The sequence below is a fragment of the Nicotiana sylvestris genome, chromosome 2, assembly GCF_000393655.2.
Source record: "Nicotiana sylvestris chromosome 2, ASM39365v2, whole genome shotgun sequence".
Classification (NCBI taxonomy): domain Eukaryota; kingdom Viridiplantae; phylum Streptophyta; class Magnoliopsida; order Solanales; family Solanaceae; genus Nicotiana; species Nicotiana sylvestris.
Genome location: NC_091058.1, coordinates 12,957,547 through 12,976,037, shown reverse-complemented (window position 1 = coordinate 12,976,037; position 18,491 = coordinate 12,957,547).

Sequence of the window (18,491 nt, the reverse complement as noted above, 5' to 3'; positions counted from 1 at the left end):
GCAAGAGATCGTAGTACATAGAAAAGACAATGCAAGCACCGTAAGTGATGCCATCGTACCCTTCATAGAGGCTGACGATGACAAGGGGCCCTAGGTTTACCAGGTCTTTGATACGGTTTCAGTGGACAAAGTTCCCGAGGGTGGAAGCATACCACTTCCCAAAATAGCAGCTGCAACTGTCATGGTAGCCTCGGAGATGTTGAAAAACGGGTTTGTGCCAGGCAAAGGTTTAGGGGTCGATCTTCAGGGTATTGTTCAACCGGTTTCTTTGCCCAAAAATCTAGATACCTTTGGGCTGGGGTTCAAGCCTACAGTGGCGGATGTGAGACGGGCCCACAAGTTGAAGAAAAGAGTCTGGGTCCTTCCCAAGCCAATCCCGCGCCTGTCCAGATCTTTTGTCAGGCCGAGCATCAAAAGGCAATGGCTGTCCAAGGTTACAGGGCCATTGATTGGTGCAGATGGAGACTTAAATGAAGGCTTTGAAAGATTATTTGCCGAAATCAACATGGTAGAAGTTGGGGAGGGGTCCAGCAAGGCGGATGTGCAGTTTGTGGGGCCAAAGGCTAAAATCAACAATTGGATGGCTACTCTTTTTCCCATTCGGAGGGAGTCTTGGTAGTTGGCTCTGATTTTCCTTCCTGTTTTCTAGATTATTCCAGGGTTGTAGTCCAGATTTATTTTTGTTGTGTTCGTCAAAGTGTGAAACCTTGTTATCCCGTAATTCAATAAAATAAAAAAGTTTTTTCTTCATTCCTTATTTTATTTTAATCTTTTTTTTCTTCTTTTCTTTTTCTGTACAATTCTCTTTATAATGGTCTTAATGACATGGCGTACATAAGGAATCCTCAACCCAGTCTTAAAAATCAATCTTATTTTGAAATGATAGTTCAAGAAGTAGATTGTGATTACGAATCAGAATATGATGATGAGGATGAAGCCTTCGAAGAAATTAGTAAGGAGTTAATTCACTTTAAAGAAAAACCCAAACCCAATTTGAATGACATAGAAGCCGTCAATTTAGGGGACACAAACAACATCCGAGAGACTAAAATAAGTGTCCACCTCGAGCCAAAAATCCGGGAGGAGTTAATCAAAGCACTCATTGAGTACAAAGATGTTTTTGCGTGGTCATATGATGACATGCCAGGTTTAAGCACTGATTTAGTGGTCCACAAATTGCCCACTGATCCAGCGTTCCCACCCGTCAAGCAAAAGTTGAGGAAATTCAAAACTGATATGAGTGTGAAGATTAAAGAAGAAGTTACCAAGCAGTTGGACGCAAAGGTTATTCGGGTCACCCGATATCCTGTTTGGTTGGCTAATGTCGTGCTCGTACCGAAGAAGGATGGCAAGATTAGAGTATGCGTCGATTACCGCAATCTTAACAAAGCAAGTCCGAAGGATAACTTCCCACTACCCAATATCCACATTTTGATCGATAATTGTGCCAAGTGCGAGATTGGATCTTTTGTGGATTGCTATGTCGGGTATCATCAGATTCTAATGGATGAAGAAGATGCAGAAAAGACGGCATTCATCACACCCTGGGGAACTTATTGCTACCGGGTAATGCCATTTGGTTTGAAGAATGCTGGGGCAACTTATATGAGGGCAATGACTACTGTGTTTCATGATATGATACACAAGGAGATTGAGGTATACGTAGATGATGTGATCATAAAATCAAAGCATCAGGCCGACCACGTCGAGGATTTGAGGAAATTCTTCCAGAGGCTTCGCAGGTACAACCTCAAGCTTAACCCCGCCAAGTGTGCATTTGGTGTTCCATCCGGAAAGCTATTAGGATTCATAGTCAGTCGGCGAAGCATCGAGTTGGACCCATCAAAGATCAAATCCATACAAGATTTGCCCCCTCCGAGGAACAAGACTGAAGTGATGAGTCTGTTAGGAAGGCTGAACTACATCAGCAGGTTTATTGCTCAACTCATGACAACTTGTGAGCCTATTTTCAAGTTGTTGAGGAAGGACGCTGCGATCAAGTGGACTGATGAGTGTCAAGAAGCGTTTGATAAGATAAAAGGTTACTTGACAAACTCAGCTGTGTTGGTTCCGCTAGAGCCAGAGAGACCTTTGATTCTTTACTTGACAGTCTTGGAAATTCATTTGGTTGTGTACTGGGGCAGCATGACGTCACCGGCAGGAAGGAACAAGCCATCTATTATCTTAGCAAAAAGTTCACAGCTTATGAGGTTAAGTACACTCACCTGGAAAGGACATGTTGCGCCCTAACTTGGGTAGCACAGAAGTTAAAACATTATTTGTCATCCTACACTACTTACCTCATCTCACGCTTGGATCCATTGAAGTATATCTTTCAAAAGCCTATGCCGACAGGAAGGCTTGCAAAATAGCAGATTTTGCTCACAAAGTTTGACATAATCTATGTGACTCGGACTGCGATGAAAGCCCAAGTATTGGCCAATTATTTGGCCGAGAACCCGGTCGATGAAGAGTATGAGATGCTGAGGACTTATTTTCCTGACGAAGAGGTGGTGCATATTGATGAACTAGAACAGGCCGAAAAACCAAGCTGGAAACTTTTCTTTGATGGGGTTGCTAACATGAAAGGAGTCGGAATAGGAACTGTGCTTATTTCTGAAATAGGGCATCACTATCCTGTTACGGCTCAGCTTCATTTTTATTGTACCAACAATATGGCTGAGTACGAAGCATGTATTTGGGTTTAAGGTTAGCTGCATACATGGATGTCCAGGAAGTCTTGGTCTTGGGAGACTCGGACCTTCTGGTATATCAAATTTAAGGAGAATAGGAAACGCGAGATCTGAAACTCATATCATACTGACAATGCTTACATGATCTTTGCCAACGGTTTAGATCAGTGGAGTTCAGGCATATTCCAAGGGTCCATAATGAGGTCGCCGATGCTTTGGCTACCCTAGCATCAATGCTGCACCATCCGGACAAAGCTTATGTCGATCCTTTGCATATTCAAGTCCGAGATCAGCATGCTTACTGTAACATGATTGAAGAAGAACTGGATGGCGAACCATGGTTCCACGATATCAAGGAATACATCAGAATGGGGATATACCCAGTGCAAGCCACGGGGGATCAAAAGAGAACAATTTGACGGTTGGCAAGTGGATTTTTCTTGAATGGAGGGGTTCTGTATAAAAGAACACCAGACCTGGGATTGTTAAGATGCATAGATGCTAGACAAGTTACGTCTGTCATGTCCGAAGTACATTCAGGAGTCTGCGGACCACATATGAGCGGATATGTATTGGCAAAGAAAATTCTCCGAGCGGGATATTATTGGCTCACCATGGAGCGAGATTGTATTAGTTTTGTGCGCAAATGTCATCAGTGCTAGATACACGGAGATTTGATTCATTCTCCGCCATCGGAATTACACACAATGTCAGCACCATGGCCCTTCATCGCTTGGGGCATTGATATCATTGGACCAATTGAGCCAGCAGCATCCAACGGGCATAGGTTCATTCTGTTAGCCATTGATTATTTCACCAAATGGGTTGAGGCCAAAACTTTCAAGTCTGTGACCAAGAAAGCAGTGGTCGATTTTGTTCACTCAAATGTCATCTGTCGATTTGGAATCCCAAAGGTGATCATCACGGATAATGGTGCTAATCTTAACAACAATTTGATGAAAGAGGTATGTCAACAGTTTAAGATTACACACCGCAATTCTACCCCATATCGTCCCAAGGCGAATGTAGCAATTGAGGCAGCCAACAAAAACATAAAGAAGATACTTCGGAAAATGGTAGAAGGTTCGACGCAATGGCACGAAAAATTACCATTTGCGTTGCTGGGTTATTGCACTACTGTCCGTACTACAGTAGGGGCAACTCTTTATTTGTTGGTATATAAAACTGAAGCCATAATACCTGCGAAAGTTGAAATCCCGTCCCTTCGGATTGTCGCTGAAGCTGAGATTGATGATGATGAGTGGGTCAAAACTCGTCTAGAGCAGTTGAACTTGATTGATGAAAAAAGATTGGCAGCTGTGTGTCATGGCCAGTTATATCAAAAGAGAATGGCAAGAACATACAACAAAAATGTGCGTCCCCAGAAGTTTGAAGTGGGCCAGCAAGTGCTGAAACGCATCCTTCCACATCAGGCAAAAGGCAAGTTCGCCCCGAATTGGCAAGGGTCATTCATTGTAACCAGAGTGTTGTCCAATGGTGCTTTATGTTTAACAGACATCAAAGGAAAATGCATCGACATGGCTATCAATTCTGATGCAGTTAAGAGATATTATGTATGATTTCTTTTAATTGTAATTGTTGTTTATTTGCATTTGATATGATATCGGAGAATGAAATGACGGAGGCAATTTGTTCTTCATCCAAACACTTCAACCTTTGCTTCCCCTTTTGAGCCTTATTTATTCTTTCATACCCCTCTTTTGGAATCAGTAATGAAAATGGAAAAAGAAAAAAAATGATAATAAAGACAAAAGAAAGGTCACAAGAAAAAGAAAGGAATGGGAACTACGTTTGACCTGATTCCTCAAAAAGGATACGTAGGCGACTCACGGCTCGGTCATAGTGTAATAAGAATCAAAAATCCCCAAGCAAGAAAAACTGGGGCAAAAGTTGTGTTTATGATTTTGGGAAAGAAAGTTGATTCCAAGAGTTGTAATGTTTTACCTATCAAAATTATTTCTTTAGCCATACACCAGAAACCCATATTGATGTCCAAAAAGACCTCCCGATCAATATCTGAGGAGTGCCAAGTCGGGCAAATGGAAGTCTGGAGTAACACTCTGGTCCCCAGTAGAAAAGAAATGAAATAAGAGAATCCCCAACATAAAATAAATGAAATGAGAGAATCCCTAGCAGAAAAGAAATGAAATGAGAGAATCTTATCAGTAACACCCCAATCCCCAGCTGAAAAGAAATAAAATGAGAGAGTCTTATTGGTGAAAACCTTCACAGGCACCATAAGGCGGCGAAAATTGAGAGAAATAAAATGAGAGAGTCTTATTGGTGAAAACCTTCACAGGCACTATAAGGCTATAGAAGTTGAGAGAAATAAAGTGAGAGAGTCTTATTCGTGAAAACCCCTCGAAGGGCACTATAAGGCGACAAGGAATTAAAAGGGGGCAAACGAGATAAGCTTGATAGAAAGGATCTGTCGAGACATCAAGTAGAATAAAAGATGTTGTTTCGGAAAAGAAGATGGGTTGCGGGACCTTTGAAATGCAAAGTAGGGACATCAGAAAGATTGAGTGATGTAAATAGACTGGGTTGATTAATCCAAAAATACACGACATGACCATTGGGATCGGTTATACCATTCAGATAAGTTATTTTATCTTCAAACAGTTGTTCAGAAAGATTTTTTGTTGTTCTATCTTTCGAAGTCATCATTTTCCATTCTCTTTTTTTATCAATACTAGTTTGTTTTTAAGAAGGATTTTCAGAGCTAACTACCAGTTGCCAACATGGTGCAAGGTAAATGGGGATAAGACATGTAAGGATAATGTGATGGGACGAGAAAGACGTTGCTGTAAGACCAAATGATGAATTGGTCTAAGTTTTCGGGACAGTATGAAGCAAAGGTGGAAAACAACGGTCGAGAAGCTGGGGAATACAAAATCATCAAGAAGGTCGGAAGTTATCGGCCAAGTTTCAAGATGGTCGAACAACGCAGAGCATGGAAAAGAGCGAAAGGGAAAACCGTCCCCAGCAAGAGCATCCCCACGTTTTAAACTAACAAATTCTCTTTGATTTTAAGTAGGGACAGGAAATGTTATTGATGACAGAAAGACATGCCGCAAGAAAGATTGTCAAACTGGGGCAGAAAATTTTCTTTCATTTTTGAAAATTTTCTGAAAGTCAGGTACCCTGGGGAAGAAGGAAGATAACACAAGTTTGTAGAAAAGTGGTGTCCCCAGCAGTTTTCGGAAAAAGGCAAAACAAGTTTTAAAGAAAGCAATTTCGGGAGGAAGATAACACAAGTCTTAAGGGAAGTAGTTCCAGAGGAAGGAAAATACCAGCTTTAAGGGAAGTAGTCTTCGAAGGAGGAAAATAACATATTTTGAATGAAACACCAATGTTATCCCCAGTAGTTTTCAGAGGAATGAAACACCAGTTTTGAAGGAAGCCGTTCTGAAAGAAGTTAATTCAAGTTAGAAGGAAAATGGTTCAGGAGGCAGGAAGGAACAACGGCAATAGAACGCATTTTTAAGAAGTTGTTAAAGTCAGGAGCCCGCCTGAAGAATGGAGGTTGTTATATTTTAAATCATAATTGAAGTCAGGAGCCCGCCTGGAGAATGGAGGTGTTATATTTTTAGGAAGTTGTAGTTGAGGTCAGGAGCCCGCCTGGAGAATGGAGGTGTTATATCTTTTAAGTTGTAGTTGAAGTCAGGAGCCCGCCTGGAGAATGGAGCTATTATATTTTAAGAAGTTGTTGAAGTCAGGAGCCCGCTTGGAGAATGGAGGTGTTATATCTTTAAGTTGTAGTTGAAGTCAGGAGCCCGCCTGGAGAATGGAGGTGTTATATTTTATTAAAGTCAGGAGCCCGCCTGGAGAATGAAGGTATTATCTTGTTAAGTCATAGCAGAAGTCAGGAGCCTGCCCGGAGAGCGGAGGGTTGCAACAAAGATCCCCAGCATAAATTAAAGTTCAGAAGTCGGAAGGAAGGCCACACTAGTCAGAAGAAGGCAGTTCAAGCTTCGAAGGAAAAATAATGCGAAGCTCACAAAAAGGAAATAAGCAGTTCAAGTTCGGCAATCAAGAGAGAATACAAGCCAAGTAAGAAGTAAAGAAACATCGGAGGAAACACAAGGCAATAAGACAGTGAGGCAACAAGGCAACAACAGTCACATGACCAAGTTTGAGAATAAATCTTTGTAATTCATAGACTATAGTTTAGTTTAACTTCTGGTTCTCTTTTAGCATGGTGTAATAAGGAGGTCAGTAAGCAGATAGCAGCAGCAGCAATAGCAGTGACAACAAAACCACAGCTTCATGGTAGTCCCAGCTACCGAAACTTCCCGAACTACATTGACCTGATTCCCTTTTAGCCAGGGATATGTAGGAAACCTTTGAAGCAGAGGTTCGGTCAAATCTTTCAAAAAATGCTTCACACGGAGTAGCCGAATGGGCAAAAATCGCTCGTATCCGCTCACTTTATCTTTGCACGGAAACTCTTCGTGTTTCTGGACAAAGAGGGGCAGCTGTGAGCACGTGATTTTTGCCCTACGAGAACTACTCCCAAAAATTCAAAATAAAATGGTTTTGCGTTGTTTGTGATTTATTTGTATTTTTGTCTGTGCATGTTTATTTCTACTTTAATTAAGAAAAATACAAAAATATGTGTTGCATGTGCATTTAGGATTTAAATTTACAATTAGGAATTAATTAAACAATATTTGGATTTGCGAGAATGAAAATCACAAAAATATGTACTTTGCATTTTTTGGCGTTTAATGTCAAGTTGTGTGATTTTATTTAATTGTGTGTGTTAATTGTTATTAAAAGTTAATTAGTACTTTTATAAATTAATCTAGTCCTATAAGTTAATTTAGGATTTTTGGAATTTTTAGTTTTATTAGTTTAAGAAAAAGAAAAGCAAAATAAAAGAGTGTTAAGTCATATTTGGGCCAAATCAATTTAAAGTCCATCATCCCAAATAATTTTCTTCCCCTTGAAATTGAAACCCGTCCAAGACAGCCCAGATACCCGGCCCATACCCCATCCCCGACCCGGTCTGCCCCATAGCCCAAACGACCACCCCCCTTTCTTCATTTCATTTTCATTTCCAATCCCTAACAAACAAAAAAACCCTAAAACCACCCGCCACCTTCATCTCTCATCTTCAACAAAAACACACACACATAGAGCCAACCATCCAACACTCAAACGACCACCCCAGCAACGCTTGAACCACCAACACGCACACACACAGTCCGTCGACCACCTGAAACAGCCCGCCTCACGTCCACCACGACCACGTCCAGCAGCCACTACCAGCTTCGTCCAAACGACCACCTCCCTTCACGCCAGCCCTACTACCCATGACCACCGTCGACTCCATCAACTCTTCGACCACAGACGAACGACCAACGAACAAAACGATTCCCAACCCATCGACTCACCTTCTCCATAACCACCCTCAAGTCCAAAACGAGACTAGCCATTCGAGGTCGTGCTCAGTCGTACGTCGAGGCAGTGCGTTGAGGTTCCGTTCGAGTCCATGTCTGTTAGTCAAACGTCGAAACAATGTTGTGAACGAAGTTGTGTTTCATCGGAAGTTCAGCATTGTTCGACGTTGGATCGTTAGCATAAAGGTCAGCCATAGCTCGTTCACGGATTTTTGCTTTTTCTTTAGAGTTTCGTTTTCACTGTGTGTAACGGAGCAAGAAAGTGCAGTAGTAAAGGTCATATCTCTTACCTCGAATCTATGCTATTCACGGACCTATTTGTGGTTTCATTTTAATATGTGGGTTCATTTTGATAAATTTTCGCATGAAGTATCCTACTGCATATTCGTTGAAATTATATGTGTGTACGTTTTGACGACTTTCCTACTGTTTTGAGTTTAATTGATGATTGTGTTTAGTGATTTGGATCTACTTGTTTGTTCTGTTAAGTTTGTTCTGATATGAATCTGGCCTTGTTGAATTATCCTAATGTTGTTGATTGGGAGTTAGTTTCATGTGTTTAATTAGTCAATTGTTAGGATTTCTAACTTAGTTGAATTGGTTATAGCTGATGGATTTGGTACAGATTGAAAGGGGTTGAGGTAGGATAGTAGTTCAGGGCATTCAAGAGAGTAGTTTGGGATTTGAGAAGTTTGAAATGGTTAATGAGAGTGGTCTGACAGTAAAGGTACCAATATAACCATTAAACTAGTGTATTGTCCCATAATAGTGGGATGAGAATCGATAATAGTATGAGAGGTTTATTGGGAGTAATTCAAGTAAAAAGTACCCATAAAATATGAATTAATTATTGAAACGGGACATATAGTAGTGGGGAACAAGGGAATTAAATAAAGAAAAGACAAGGGTAGTGGGGAACAAGTGAATTAAAAAGAAAACAAAATATGTAGTAGTGGTTGAGGAATATCATGGGCAGAAATACTTTCTTAATTAGCTTAATGCTCCTAAGAGCTGGAAAGTTAATAAAGTTTGGCTATAAATGAGAGGAGTTTTACACAGTTTAAGGGGGGTCTCTTTTGGAATCAGTTTTTTTTTTAAAAAGGAGTGAGCTAAAGCATGGATATTCTTTGAGAGCTTGAAAAAAAAACAGAGACTTGAAGAGCATAAGAGTGATAAACTGGTTCTTAAAATTGAGGACCTACTGTTCCATTAAAACCTTGTCACGACCCAAACTGGAGGGCCATGACTAGCACCCAACCATACTTGCCGAGCACCAACGTACATTTTATCTAACCTTCTTTATTATCTTTTATGGCTAACGAGATCAATATAAATGGTAGACATAGATCATGGACAGTCAACAATAAAAACTGATGGCATGAACATATATAATATGGGATGACCAGACAATCAAGAAACTATATATAAGGTATGAGCTACCACGCTACCATGAAAGACTATACAACAAAAACTAGCCGACAAGGCATACCAAACTATACATGAGTCGACACCTATCTATGAGCCTCTAAAGGAACATAAGTGCTGCAACATAGCCGGAACATGGCCCGGACATACCCATAATGTCTATAACAAAAATACATACCAAGACCAAGGCAAGTCCGGAGAAGGGATCTCGCCAATCACCGCTAAACTGGACAGCCTACTGTGGTGGGGGAGCTGCACCTGCCTGTCTATCAGGACCTGCAGCACGACATGCAGCGTCCACAAATAAAAGGACGTCAGTACGAATAAAGTACTGAGTATGTAAGGCAGGGAACCATAAATACGATCAGTAATGTAAGCAAGGATAGAGAATATACAACCTGTAACATCTTAGTACCTCTGAGGGCTACTGACATGAAATGCATGATACATATGTATAAATACATAAACCTTTAAAACATTCACCTCTATGGGCATCATCATCATCATATCGTACTCGGCCATAATAGGCTCGGTAAAAAACGTACCCGACCATCATAAGGCTCGGTAGAATCGTACCTGGTCATGTGGAGCTCGGTAAAACCCAACTGATCAGTGGTTGCACAATAGGTGTCGTACCCGGCCAACTATAGCGTGGCTCGGTAGAGTAAAATAGATACATATATATAATGCATGCTCGACTCATGGAATCACATTCTAAACCTTTCGGAGTGACGTAAGGTCGGTATCCTCTGTACACGTTATTAGGACTAACTCTTCACTATGAACCTTATAAGAATCAGGAAGTACCAACAACATTGATAACATAAGAATAAGAGAAGCAACATTAACATCAATCGTTCCATAAGAGGGAAAACAATGTAAGTACTGCTAGCTTCTAAGAGTAGAGTATCTTGGAAGCTCGTTCATTACATTATGTACAATCGGAGTCGTGCAAAAGAAGGAAAGGGATAGCCTCACATACCTTGTATATACTTCCCCAATCTCAAGCTATGCAATTGTCAAAACTCCTTAGTCTACAATAAGAGAAACGATACTATCGTTATCATTTAAGCGTCATAACTATTATGTATCGACCACAACCTATTTTACGATGAAACGGACAGCACCTCCCCTATATATATGACCTCACACCATTCAAAACAGTCACCAAACAGCCCAAACAACATCAATAATAAACGTATTGAGCCTCCCAAAATAGTCCACACACAGCCTAATCACTCCATACATACGACGACCACCGTAGTCGTGTCAAACAACCTGGAAATGTTACGAATAACTACGCAGCCCAACAGCAACGCAAAACAGTCCACAAAACAATAACATTACTACCAAGCCTTTCGATATATATTTCACAAGTTCTAGCTTCAATGGCTTAGCCGCAACTTGGATAATCTTAAATACATATAGAGTAAGAGGTTCCTTACCTTTATACAGAAAGAACAACTCCAATTTGACCTTAAATTTCCATGAAATATCCCTCCAATGCTGCCACAACAACAAAAAAGCGAAACTAGCGATCAATTAGTGTTTTTCGGCACTAGAATCACTTTAGAAGGCTTGAAATCACCTAGGATTGATATTAAGAACATGAGGGAGTATTTACAGAACATAAACCCTTTAAAACAACCTCCCACACGAGCTGGAACGACACAAAAATGAGCAACAACAAGAAGAACAAGAGACTTACTAGCGCCACGGAATTCCCGACACTTGATTTGTGTTGTTTGCCCTTTTTTGGGTCTTGAATCTTGAGAGAACCTTGAGAGGATGTTCCTAGGGTTCTAAGGTCTGAAAATAGTGAGAATAAATGACTTAAAACGGGTTGGAGGCATCCTATATAGGTCCAAATATCTTAAACCGCCTTAGTGGGCCCCATAGAGAGGTGTTTGGCGCAGTCTCGCAAAAATGCAAATATCTCTCTACTCCAAGATCTTATCGATGAACGGTTTAATGAGTTGGAAACTAGACTCATAGATCTTTAATTTGGTTGGTAGATCACCCCGTAATTCCTTGTAAATTAGGAGAAAAGATTAGAAACATTTAACCTAATGTTTAAGTAAAATTATGAACCTAAGTTGAGACAACTTTTGTCGACTTTTGTTTCATAACTCGTTTGACTTCAAGACTTATGATACGGATATTATATGATTAAAATACCTTAATACATGACCTCTTGAGTGTATTAAGCACCGCTAGATTTACCTAAAAATACGAGTTACAACATCCTTGATTCATTTAACTTCTAATACTTGTTAATCACCCTTATACACTCTTGTATCACTTAAGACCAATAAGATTGACTTCTTATCATCTCAAAGATAATTCCTTCTTGGATTTATCTTAACTAATATATGGCATGAACTAACACATGTGGATATGGGTTGTAACAAACCTGAAGTGAAATTCTTGACTTTTAGTTACTAAGTTATATTTTCCAGTTCAGTTTGGTGTACTGAAGGGTTTGAGGTTCACTGGTTGATTTCCTGTTGATTTTGGGGTTCAATTAGTTGCTTGGGGTTATTTGTTGTTGTTGTTTGGTTTCACAACTGGTTCTGGGCGGTGGTCAAGTGTTTATTCTAGTTTAAAACTGGTTTTTGAGTTGTTCTGAATTCCAAGCTGCTGCTGCTGGTTACCTACTGTTGCTGACCCCTTTTCCTCTTCTTATTGTTTTCAAATTTCCAGGTATTTGCTTCTTTCCTGAGGTATTGGTGCTGATTTACAGTGGAAATGCAAAAATGGAAAACGCTTACCTTTCTTGCCTCTTGAACCTTACCTGTTTGGACTCCATGTACTAATGCCTAAATAGTTTAGACAAAATAGCTTAATGTAGTGTAGTTCTGATTTGTATACAACTGTATAATCGGACTAAAATCAGAAATAGACATTTGGACCGATTAGCTGGTAGATTGGTGATAATCACCAACTTTGACGTAGTATGGTTTACTTGTGTAGTTTAAGTTTTGAAAAATTAAAATAGTTCGAAGCATGAAATGAATTCGTGAGTTATGATTTTATCTTGTAGTAACAAGCAGAAAATGAACAATTAATTAGGACATGAACAGTAGTTCAAGGCTATTAATTAGGATATGGGTATCAGTTTAAGGGAAGCATTACGACATTTGTTTTCAATAGTAAGTTCAGTAGTTCAGCTTTAAAATCACGGATATTTGAATATTGATCTAGTAAGGTTCATTTGAATCAATCAATCAGTTGCATCGTATTTTGGCAATACCACGCTTCCAGCACGACTTAAACGACCCCAAACGACCCATTTTCATAATTTGAAGTAATCCCAGTGATCATTTGCTCAATTGGAATCAAGGCGGGGATTGACAGTCCACTTCAGATAGTTTGGGCCTCCGTGCCATCCCAAATGGCCCAGGTTTTGCTCTTGATTACATGTTCATTTGGACCTGGGCCCAGGCATAGGTTTGGCCTGCCCTTTTAAGCATATTCGAATAACTATTCTTTGTATGGTTAAGGGTAAAAAATTCAAATGACTTCTTGAACCCCAAATGTAGTAGTAGTATTAGAACTAATAATAAAATTAGGACTTTTCCTTTTATTTTAGAGACGAACTTAATAGGAAATATAGTCATTATAGGTTTATCCTTTAAAATAAAAATGAGACGAGCCTCGACAAACAAAAATGTAGAAGCTGCGGGGCCCTCTAAATGTATATATTAAATACTTAGATTCCGGGACGGGCCGTTTAGCAAATTTCACGGCCCTTCCCAAAATAATAACACGATAGTCTCTTTAGGTGCGTGTTTAATAATCTACTTTCTTAAAACTTGGGGTGTGCATTTCATGCGACCCAGATCCAAATCCCAAAACATCAAATAAAATATGTTCCAGATTGTGGGTGCATTTCATGTGACGCAGTCCAAGGACATGTTTTAAGCGATGTTCACATCCTTTTGAAATAATAACAATAAAGCGGTAAAAAGTTAAAATTGGCACATTGGTTCATAATGGTATTTAAAATCAGATAAATAAGCCGAATATGACAGTTGAGCGACCGTGCTAGAACCACGGAACTCGGGAATGCCTAACACCTTCTCCCGGGTTAACAGAATTCCTTATCCGGATTTCTGGTTCGCGGACTGTAATACAGAGTCAATCTTTTCCTCGATTCGGGATTCAACCGGTGACTTGGGACACCATAAATCTCCCAAGTGGCGACTCTGAATCTTTAAATAAAATCCCGTTTCGATTTTCCTTTAATTGGAAAAACTCCCTTATACCCTTACGGGGTGTAGGAAAAAGGAGGCGTGACAGCTACCACTAGATTGTTTATGCACCAGAGGTGCAAGTATTATAAGAAAGCTTCAACTTGTGAATGTGAATTATACCTATGTGGAAGGAGGGTTATGAAAGAGATAGAAGATATGATGTGAGACTTTAAGATAAGTAAGGTAAAGGTGGACAACGTACGAGATACTCAAATGCAGAAGGTTGTGAATAGTCCTTACTTCGGATAGAAGACTAGAAGTGCGGGGATTCAATATCCAGCGATGATAGCGGCATCGTCAGTGGCATACCTTCCCGCCTATGGTTACTAGGTATCAAGAGGCCTGGTCAAGAGAGTAAAGAAGAGTTAGAGACGATGTGATCTCTCGCTTAATGTTCCAGAATAACATAAGGAAATCTATGGGGCAAACAAGTTGAAGGAAGGTTGCAAGTAGTATAAATAGATATGTTTAAGTCGCAAGCTAAAGTATGGTAAAGCGACAAGGTTTTAGGAAGATACGAGTAAGGATAAGAAAAGACGAGTGAGAAGGTGACGAGAATGGATAAGTTCTCAGGACTAAGCCCATGAAAACAATAAGAGCCGATGATGTCTCTAAGTTATACAAAGCTTAGTACAGCCTAAATAAACTCAAAGGAGTTTAAGACTAGTAGCATTTAGAAAAGATGGAATGCTACCCTAGTAGTGAAATGAAGGTCTGATTGTGATAGATAAAGGATGACGTTTGGGCCTTTAATTAAGTAATGACTTGAAGAGGATTTCATGAATTGTACGAGATTAAAATATCCATGTAAGGTGAGTCATATTGGGATGCTATAAAATACGGTTATGAAAGTATAGTATCGCCCCTAGGTGGATCACTCTAATTACTCCAGATGTCCCCGATGAGACGTGAGCCCTAGCGGCAATGTTACATAAGAGATCAAGTTAGCAGTAGTAGATGATAGATCAACATTAAGGTGAATCAACAATGGATGGACAAAAGTCACAAAGTATGAGGTGAGAAGTATTAAATGACATAGATTTATACATATGGGATGAGCAACGACTGTAAGCTAGAGTTTGTAGCAGACCTCAGTAATGATAAATTGAGGTGAGAGTTATGGTATATTATGACCTACTTAGATGCAGTAAAGTCATGCAGATAGATAATTGGGTCTATAAAATAAGATATAGCAATATTCGTAAGTTCGACAAAGTACCGAGCGAAGAACTTCAGTATACCTATAGATGCCCAGAGGGACATCTGGTCAAGCTCTGTATATGTTTATAAAGTGAGGCCTAGAGATTGGCTAAAAGCTGGAGGGAAGAGTTACATAGGTACACATATAAGGAAAAAGTCATACAAGCTGCATGACAGAAGGTAGCAACGGTTACGAGATTGGAAGAATTCCGACCACAGGCCGTGGTGTGAGAAAGAGACCTGCAAGTGGATATACCCAAGACTTTGAATTTATTCACAAAATAGATGCTTAGATGGAAAGAAGAGTTCTAAAGTGTTCGGAAGACATAAGTTACGAAAATGATAAGTGCATCCGTCAACATTCGAGGACGAATGTTCCAAAGGGGGGAATGATGTTACACCCCATGTTTTCGTACGTGGAAGTACGCCATAAGTAAATTTATATAAGCTCGGAAATGAAATGTTATATTCTGTATTTTCACATGTTAAAATTCCTTCGTAGTAAGCTAATCGACGTAAATTCCGGAATGAGATTATTTTGGGATTATAAGTATTACGCTATTTCAAACAAGTGATAAGTAAATTTGTGAAGGTGAGCGAGTAAGCAAATCGAAGAAAATGAGTTTCGTCGAAGTTTGACATTTTGGGATAAAATAAGGTCCAAGCTATAATACCCGGTATTTATGAACTAGTACCATACAGGGTACCACATGACCATAATAGTAAGGTGTACAAAACATGTTAAAAGTGAGTAGTATTTTAAGTAATTTGAGATAATTCCTAATTATATAGATAATTGGATAATTATTGATTAATGAGAAATTAACCAACTAATTAAGGAAATAAGTGGGCAATTATTGAATAAGGATTTAATCCTTAACGTGGCAGTCCACAAAGTCACAAAAATATGACTATTAAAGCTCACCTATATATGGCATATTAAGAGTAATAGTGGCTTAGTCCTACAAAGAGTGGGTCATTCTATTTAATAAAGACTTCTAACATAAATCATTAAAATACATGTTATATTTATAATTTGAAGAGACTGGCAATTCAAGCTACCAGTATGCTAAAGTTAGTCCTCCTAGGGGCGGCAATATGGATTATTTATATCCTAAAGGTAGGCCAAGAGATACTAGTGATTATGGTCATTCATATGAAAGGACTAGTTTGCTTGAACATGCAGTACTTGACAAAAGGCATGCTCGGGCACCTATTCTTTTGGAACCCCTTAGAGAGAATATTGTTGATGCCGAGTTTCCTCGAAGAGATGTCATTAACAGCAGTTCATGGGATCACCATTCATTCAATAATCAATCAGTTTCAAAGAACTTTCTTGATTGAAAGCAAACGGATGAAGCTTCAAATACGTATTTAAAATTCTAAGAAATTTTCAATGAAGATATACTGTGTAATCGTAACGGGATTTTGCGATTCTAAAAATGCACGGTACAACCTTTCCCAAGAATATCATACGGATTTTTCCCTACTCCATATATGTTAAGGCCAAGCCCTTCTTTTATTTTGGCATGATCTCGTAATTACATAAGTTTAATAATGAGGCATAAAGAGAAATTCATATTCCTGAATTTATGTACATTTTCTAGTCTCATAAGTTACAGTATCATCCCTTATCGAGACTTCATATTCAATTGAGTATTGTATTCTTCCATTCAAGAGAGTAGAGAGTCTATATATACAGTACTACAATATTTTCACTACCATTGAGCTATAATCGATGGGTAGGCCCTTATTGGGCAACCTCTGATTAGATGGTAAGATATATACCGAGCTTACTATGATCGAGCACTTATGAGCGAGCCCAGTTGGCCGAGATACAGAGCCTAGGATGGCCGAGCGCCTATGAGCGAGCCTACTGCGGCAGAGCAGTTATATATACCGAGCCTTATAAGGCCGAGCATCTATTTTACTTACTATATTGAGAGAGTCGAGTCAGTATCAGCAGGTGAGCATATCTTTAGATTATCTTTGACTCCCAGTTACTTCCAGTTATTATATTATCAGTTCAGTTTCAGCTTTCAGTATATTGCCTTACATACTCGGTATATTATTTCGTACTAACGTTCCTTTTTTGGGGGCGTTGTATTTCATGCGTGCAGGTTCAGACAGACAGACAGGTAGACCTCAGCATTAGGTGTTGACCGAGTTCAGCTTGATCGGTAAGCTCCATGCCTTTCGGAGTTGCGGGGCCTAGAGCTTTATGTACATCTTGTGTATATATGTATATATGTTATGAGTAGGCCGGTGCCTTGTTACGATCATAGTATATCCATCAGAAGAAGCTTGTAGACATATCATGTCAGTTAGTGCAGTATGTTGGGCTTGTAGGCCTTTTACGTATATTTCGTTGGTTTGCTAGGTGTAGTAGTTATGACGGCCTTGTCGGCCCAGTATTATATTGATGTTTAGTCAGCGTTCGCAAATTGTCTTGGAATGTGGCCCATGGCCAAATTATGACATTATATGTTCAAAGTCCCTTAGTCGTAAGTTGGTACGCAAGGATAGGTGAGGAACCGAGTGCCGGTCTCGCCCCCCAGGTTCGGGGTGTGACAGTCTTAGGCCCATTTATATTTTTTAAATTTACTAGCTTTAGTGTACGTTCATTGCACGTATTTTTTGTGTCTATTAATAAATTGTGCATAAAATTTAGAATAAGAATGAATTATATGTATTTAACAATTGACGTCGAGATAAATAATGAAACATTCGTTTAAATTTAAAAATAAATATTACATTGTCAAAATAATTAAACGCAGAGTTATTGAAATCTATTTTTAGAGGGTAAAAAAGGCGAACGATATTTCAATAATCATCTCTCCCTCTATATATATATATAGAGAGAGAAGTGTAAATAGGAAAAAGAATTAAGTTACATGCTTTACGCGTGTACATATATCGATAATCATTAAATTTTTAATACTATATAAACATTACTACATAATGTATATTTGAAATGCAATTGTCGATTGTCTTTTTGAAAGTTTTTCTAAAATTTGATATAAGGTTCTGCATTTATATTTTTATACGTAAAATTCTTTAGATTTAATGGTAGAATTTAAATGGGAATCTGTACCTTTATATAAACCAAACCTAAACTAACGTAAAACAACTCAAAAATAACTATAGATGTAAGAAACCTAACTAAAACAAATTAATTATGAAGTAAATAAAGAAAAAAATTATTTAAGTAAAGTCTTACTCTGTTTTAAATTCCTAAATATTAGGAGTTTTTACATAGTTCAAATAAGGAAAAATTTAATAACCAAAAATTTTGTTGATTTTAAAATAACAAATATTAGGAAAATAAATTAATTACAATTTTGTCCAATAAAAAATCTAATTTTAAGGGGTAAAAAAGGTGAACGATATTTCGTTAATATTTTTAATATAGTATAAATTATAACCTTTTTTTATATTTTTCTTATACTGTATCTCTTATTTATGTCATTATGCTTGTTTTTTTCCTTATT